General features: G+C 34.0%; 1 long non-coding RNA gene across 1 annotated transcript; it reads right to left on the reverse strand.

The window, feature by feature from the left end:
- Positions 1 to 88: 88 nt before the first annotated feature.
- On the reverse strand, positions 89 to 1,802 carry LOC111241995. The gene is made up of 4 exons (XR_002668419.1): positions 1,593 to 1,802; positions 943 to 984; positions 408 to 635; positions 89 to 306 (listed from the first exon to the last, which is right to left on the reverse strand). It is a non-coding gene; the product is annotated as an uncharacterized LOC111241995 (long non-coding RNA).
- Between the last annotated feature and the right edge of the window lie 6,082 nt (positions 1,803 to 7,884).

Consider the following 7,884-nt stretch of genomic DNA (forward strand, 5'->3'; position numbering starts at 1 on the left):
AAAAAAAAAGTTTGTATATGTTGATTAACTGATAAAGCATAAAATAAGCACAAACAACCTCAATCGATTTATAGTTTTATATTGAGGGAACTTTGTCTGTCAAATTACATATGTTCAAATCCATCATTGATGAAAAGTTATCATATTTAACGAACGATTATGTGAGAAGCTTGTTTCAAATTTCAATCAACCCTTTGATATATTTGCATTTATACTCCCTGCAAAGACATTCATTAAGGCCAAAGTTATGTGAGAAGCTTGCTTCAAATTTCATTCAAACCTTTGATATATTTGCATTTGTACTCCCTGCAAAGACATTCATTAAGGCCAAAGACACGAATATAATGTGTTCATTAATCAGCCACACAAAATGCTCAACAAACTTCAACTCAGTCTTAAACACTAACCTTTTGACTATCCTCTCTTGCGCTTAGCTGCTGGCTTCATACGTTCCACAATATAAGTGATAACTTCTTTCAATGTAGCCTTTCTTTTATGCTTGAAGTTCCATAGCTCTGCATACTTGGATTGTATTCATTTATCTCTATCAAGACTGTTACAACAGCTGAATATATCTCATCTTCTCATTCCTGCTTGAGGCTTCGTTACTTATCATCATTTTCATTTATAATTATCTGCACAAATTCAACTTCATTATGTTTTTAGTATTATACTATTCTGTTGTAGAAGTATTAACGATACAAGATAGATCGGGAGCTAAAAGAGTATTTCCAAAACAGATTACACATGACTTTCTAACATATGCCAAGCCAAGTCCAATATTCATAGTCATATAATGAACAAATTACTAACAATTGAAACCATTTTCTTGGGATGAGAAAGCATGTAAAGAAAATTTCTTCAATGTATGAGCAGACATGACAAATTAATGCATCCAACATAAAACAGTGTCACCACGGAAGTTTAAAATCGCAAACAAACCTGATACTCTGGAACGAGTTCTTTCAACTCATGATAAAGATCCTTCAATAATCCACATAAAAGAAAAATAAAACTTAGTTTAAAATTTATAACCAACTTCACGCTATAATAAACAACAATTAGTCTGAGGTATCCTTCATTCCCAAATTCCAAAGAGAAATTATACTAGAATACCCAATTCCAAACTTCACCACAATAACAGTATTAGCAACACCCTCCTCAGATTAAACATTGTTCAGAGTAAACTTTTCACCAAGCACCAACGACAAAGAGATAAGGATAGAGGAAAAAAGAAAATACAAACAAACACAAACAACGCCAAAAACAAAACAGTTAGTTACTGTTTTCCTTAGTTACCACGCGAGAGTGAAGCCGAGAAAGTGCAACTTCTGAAGAATGCCATTTGCACTAGTACAACAACAACCTATACCGGCTTTCAGTGTTGGGAACACATGAAATAAGCACTAAAAATCTTTCACAAAAAATCGGATGAAGCACATGTCGGACGAAATGTTCAACAAAAACTTCGAAAAACATTCAACTTTACCCAGACAAAACCTAAATGCCTAAAAAAGTTTTAGAAAAATTAAACCCACCGAACAAAAGCTAACCAATAGCGAAATAAATGAAAAAAAGCTTCGAAAACCGACCTCCAATGGCGTTTTCTGGCTTCATAAGCAACTAACGGTGGAACGGTTGCGGTGAACAGTATTACCTCCGGTGCCAGTTAAATGGCGGCAAACGACGGTGTGGCAACGTCACGGAGCTTTGATGGTTGGGAGGGAGGGAGACTTTCTCTCTCTAGGGTTTGGTTCAAAATCTGAAATCTGAAAAATGAAATGTGAATTCAAAATGTTACATTGCCCTCTCTGTCAGACACTAATCCACGTCATTTAATTTTTTTTTTATTTTATTTAAGGCTGACCAATCAGAGCGTGACACGTCATTGGTGTAAAAAATTTGTCATGAAGAGGGTGTCAAAGTATCATTTTCCTTAGGAAAAAGGGGGCAAAATCAAATTGGGGATTTTATGTTTCAACAATTGAAAGATGTTTCAGCAAAAACAACGATCAAATTTTTCACCTTTGCCCTTTCTTTATTTCATCTCAGTAAATATTATAATATATTTACTTAAATCTTTAATTTTAAATTTTAAAAAATTCAATTTACACACGGTTTTTTTGACACGTGTTTTAAAAATGCAATGTCATCAAGAAGGATTTATTTGCATTAAATTAACAGAAATAAGGAGCTGATTGAGAGGTCAAAAAATAAAGAGACCTATTTGAAATTCTGCATGGAAATAAGAACCTATTAAGACATTAAACCTAAAATAAAATAAAATAAAAACATAAAAAATAATACTAACACACAAAATGACTTATAATATCACTCATTAACCTCAGTCCATCATGAGTCAAACATAAAAAATAGGAAAATGATATTTTAACACCAATTTTTGACACTATTTTGATATTGCACATGTGTCAAAATGTGGTTGGACTATTTTAAATTAAAAAAAGCTGAGGCAAGGGCATATTTGGAAAAGAAAAACCAAAGTTTTTTTTTTTAATTTAAAATCGTCCAACCACATTTTGACACGTGTGCAATGTCAAAATGGTGTCAAAAATTGGTGTTAAAATATCATTTTCCTAAAAAATATAGGTAAAGTTTTTGTAATTAAGATACCAAACTTGACGTCTGCCCTTACATCTTCCAACGTCAATAGCAGAAAGGATGTCGGCCAATTTGATCTCCAATGTCAATGAACTTTGGAAAATGATATTTTAACACAATTTTTTTGACACCATTTTGATACTGCATATGTGTCAAAATGTGGTTGGACGATTCCAAATAAAAAAAAAATTGGTTTTTCTCTTCCAAATATGTCCTTGTTTCAATTTTTTTAATTTGAAATCATCCAATCACATTTTGACACGTGTGCAGTCTCAAAAAATGGTGTTAAAATATAATTTTCCATGAACGTTAACTCCCCAGCTTTGACATAAAAGGATGTCTGTCCAGCACAGCTCCAACGTCAAAAACGACTTTTCAAAATTTTTGAAGAAACGATGTCACCCAATTCGCCTTGCACTGTTCTTTCGTGCGACTCGAAGGAGACCCAACATTCATCGGTGGTGGCGGTGATGTGTTCCATAGGTGAGTTTTTGTTCATTTCACTCACATTGAAGTTGTTTCACCTTCATTTATGGATTTTCATTTCATTGCCAATGCGTTTTGAAAGAGTAAATCCAACCTCCAACGGCGACGACGATGCCCCCACATTCCAGCAGCGATGACGACCTAGGGCCACATTCCACCAGCGACAAGTTCCCATTCCAACAACGACGATGCCCTAAGGCCACCATCCATCTAACTTCGTTTAAAGCTTAGGTTTCACTCTAAGGTTAATTTTAATTTTAATTTCCTCTCATTGCACTTTTGTCTCTGTGATTGCATGTGATGACATTGGTTATATATTTTCTTCCTCATAAATTTTTTATCTTAGATGGTTTATTTTAGTAGGGTTTTTTTGGCATTTTTTTGTTATACGTAAATTTTTAAAATATTTGTAGTTTCAAATTTAGATGTTGTATGTTTAAATAATTTTTTATTTACTGAATTTTTTAATATTATGCATTGTTTTTTATATTAAGATTTAGTATAATTTTAGTTAAACATTGAATTAATCTTAATTTTTATTTAATATTTAATACAAAAGATTATGTTAAGACAATATAGTTTAAAATCCTTTATTTTGAAGTTTAACAAAAATATCTAATAAATAGAATCTATAAAAATTATCGTCTAGGATAATAAGTTAAATGTTATTTATGTTTAAAATAATATCTTGAACGCAATGTATATCCTAAAAGTTAAAGAGAAGAGTCTAACATAATCGTAATAGATTACTCTGAATGCAAAGGATTTGATAAACATACTAGCATAAACATTATAGTACATGGACCATGTTACATGCTATGAATAACGTCTAACATTTTAAATCCAAATGTATAAATAGTTTTTTTTTTTTTTTGTTTCTCTTTAGTTGTGTAGGTCATTAAGGGCAAATGCTTTATTCAAAAGTTTTGTGCTAGGTCAGAAGAACATTAAAAGATATGAACACATTTTAGAAATGTTTTCTCAATGCCTTCTGTCTACCAAAGTCGTGCAAGTAGCACAGTTGCCTTTGCAAAAGCAAAGTAGCATATGACCTAGTACAAAAGGTTATACTACATCAAAGTCAATGCTTCTAAGTAAATGATCTTTCTTGAAATTGCCTATATAAATAAGACCTTATGAAGAGAAGATAACAACAATTATTTACTGCACACACTATTACGTTGTCAAAAACCCTCGCATTTTCATCGTCTAGCTATTTGAAAAAGAAAAATCTTTGTAACAAGTTTTTCACATAAACTTTGTATTAATCAAATATTATCTCTAAGAGAGATTTTATTTGTACTTGTTTTTATAAAATCACTATGTTGTTTTTGTAAAATCAAAAGTGATTTAAAATATTTGGTTGTTTAACTCAGGGAGAGTTAAACACTATAGTTAGTTGGACTATTTTTTCTATAGCAGGAGTGGTTGTACTCATTATAAACTAGGAGCAGTTAAACTGGTTACATCTTTCCAAAAATAGTGGAATCCTTTAAGAGTACTTAAAGGAAAACAAGATGTAGCTCAGTTGGAGTGAACCAGTATAAAAACAAGTTTTCTTACTTATTATCGTTTTACTGACTTTCGAAATGCTTTATAAAAATTATTAAGCGTTAAACACTGTGTGCAGATTGTCTAACCTTTGCAAACAGTGTCTAGTGATGAAGGTTGAAAAACAGTTATTTTCATATGTCAATTTGGACCAAATTACACCCTTTACTACTCGGAATGAGCTTAGAATCAAGCAAAACTCAATAAATGAGTCTGAAGAGAGTCAAAAGTTGTTTTTAACGATTTTATGCTTATTTTGCATTGTTTTGTAGCTAATTTGAGAAAAGTAAAGAATGGAGTTGAAGATGAAGGTCTTAGACTCAAGAAAAGGAAAGAAAGGTTGAAGATATGCAGAAAAGTCAACCAGTCAACCAGGAAAAGTCAATCAGTCAACCAGAACGCAGTTGACCAACGCCGGGCGGTTGACCGTGGTGCCGGGAGGTTCTGCAGCTTGAGGGAAACCGCCCGGCGGTAAAATTAGCACTACAGTAAAATAGGGAATTAGCTGCGAGATATTACCGAGGGGCTGGAGGCCCTCGGTAAATACAATTTATCGAGGGCATTAACGAGGGCTCAAGGACCGTCGGTAAGTTACTTACTCATTTAACCCGCAACTTCAGTTTCTCTCCACTCTTCGAGCCAAAATACCAAGTCAGAACTCTCGTCCCTTTCAGAGAACCTTCGTCGTCCAAAAACATTTCCTCCAAAACCCTTCCCCTTTGCTCCTCCAACACCAAAGTCGCGCTCTCCAAAACCTAATCTTGTTTTGCCCAAATTTCAAAAATTCTTGTTCTCCTCTGCCCAAAGCCCTAACCCTAAGGCGTTCTCGGTGGAGCTTCAATTGGTTTGTGCTTCTATTCTCTCGTCTACCTCTCTTGTCTACCTCTATCTTTCCGGTGGCATTGTGTGTCTGTCCGTTCTTTCTGGTCTCATCGAGGTTCGTTGTGCGTGTTGCAGGTGGGGTGGTGGTTCGTGGCTATGCGCGTGAGGCTTGTGTGCCGTAGGGGTGGTCGAATTGTACGTCTAGGCTTGACGCTCCTCTCGGCACTCCTGATCGAATTGTACGTCTCAATTGCACCTAATCACTCCCTCTGTCTAGGGTTTTCACATCCTTTTGTCTTTTTCGAAATTTCAAGTTTTATGCTTTTATTCCAACTCTTTCCAACATCGCGAAAGTGATTGGTAACCTAGAACTAGTCGCTTTTGTTTTGTGCTTTCTTCACTGCTTCTTCTGTTCCCTTCCTTTAATTTCCATGCTTTTATGTTGTTGTTCAAATGAGAAATGTATGCATGCACATCTACTCTTTTGTATGTCTGCCTTTGATGATGGACTCTATATATTTGCGTATTAGTTTCTTTTTTATACTTAATTTGGTTATCTTTTTTATATTTTTCATAGGTACTTATATCCGGGAGGGAAGAGACAGAGGCAGCCCTTTCCCCTGCAATGGATGCAGTGATAAGGATATTCAAGCGTGTCTTTGGATTATCTGAAATTGATGCTGAGAATAAAGAATCTGCTGTTGGTCTTGCATTTTGTTCCATCCGTTTATTGGTTGCATCGACACAGGCTATTAGTTTGATTGGAAAGCAAGACTCGTTAATAAAATCTATCCAGGAGAATACCAGTGCTTCTGTTAGAGTGTTGTTAGGAGGTATGCTTCCTATTTTCTACATGGATATAATGCAATCATTTGGGTTTCTTCGAGGTATTTTCTCATCACAAACAACCTGGAATCTCTTTTTCCATTTTGACCATCCCGCTTGTATTGTATGTGTGATTTTCTCATTATTTTGTAATATGGACTCTAGATATTTAAACTTAGAAACTTGTGGTATGACCTCTTGACTCATTTTTTTTAGTAGTATTTCTCTTGTCTCTTGTTAAAATTGCCATGCATGTTGTCTTCAACTTAAGTGACTTTTTGTTTCTGAAATCTGTTTCCAAAGCTCAAGTTTAAACTACAATATATTATTTTAATGGCAAATCATTTTCATGAAGATGAGGTGCAATTTTATGCTACTGCGGATGAGAGAATTGTGGAAATTCAAGGAGAAACCTTGAAGGTCCTTAAAGCTCTAGAAGCAGTAGTTGGCCATCTGAGGAAATTTTTGGTTGATCACAGCGTTCTTCCCCTATTTGAGAGAAATATAAGAAGGTTTCCATATAGGATATGCACTGAGATTGTGCAGCTTTGCCATGTCTTCAATTTTTTTAGTTTTCTGATATGTTATGCTTTTTTTTATTTTGGAGGTTATTTCACCCTTTTTGAAATCTCTACTCATGATGCCTTTTTTAGGTAGTATTTTATTTTACTATATGTTGGAGTCAAGAAGAAAATACTGAATTCTGACTTAAGATAAAAATAACCTAGTTTTAAGGCAAAATTTGTGCACAAGAACAGGGATTTCCCCTAATACACATGGTGCTTCCCTCTAACAGGGAGTTTTCTCCTTTGAAACACAAGGAGTAACTATTTGACACCCTTTAGTTGCCTTTTACAAGTTTGAAAGAAAACGTATAATGTTTCACAATAACTGTCCAATTATAACCTATAAATTCCTAAATTGAATTTAACATAAAATAAGTACCCAATAATACTTTCCTAATACAGAGTTATAAAATTAATCACCAATTCTTACTTTCAAATTAAAGATTTTGGTTGTTTAAAATACTTTTTGGTATTAAGGTCGCCCAATCAAGGAAGGCATTATTGTGATATCACATAGAAAATATGCTTTGACATTATGAAGGAAACAAGCATGACTGAGTACAAACCCATTAATACTCCTATGGATCCAAATAAAAAGTTAATGGTTGATCATGGTGAACCATTTTCAGATCCAGAGAGTTATAGGACACATTAACTACAAATACAAGTTTCCCCTAATTGTATCCTCCTACAAAACACAAGGCATGATATATTGCCTTTTACCAGTCTGTAAGACAGTAACACAACTTACATATCACTACAACTTTCATATCATATTAGTTTCCTATAACTGCCTAATTTGAAATTGATATAAAAGTATCTCTCTAGTAATTAATGCAGGCCGTGTGGAGCCCCCTGATGCCAAATTAATTGTTATTGTAAGTTTGCTAGTCTTTTGATACATGATAAGATATATTCTATGAATGACCAACTTTACATTGTAAGTAGAAATCTTTAAGTTATATTTCTACTTTTGATGGCCACGACGGCGTGATGGGAGATTGACTTTACTGTA

The sequence above is a fragment of the Vigna radiata genome, chromosome 7 (assembly GCF_000741045.1).
Source record: "Vigna radiata var. radiata cultivar VC1973A chromosome 7, Vradiata_ver6, whole genome shotgun sequence".
Classification (NCBI taxonomy): domain Eukaryota; kingdom Viridiplantae; phylum Streptophyta; class Magnoliopsida; order Fabales; family Fabaceae; genus Vigna; species Vigna radiata.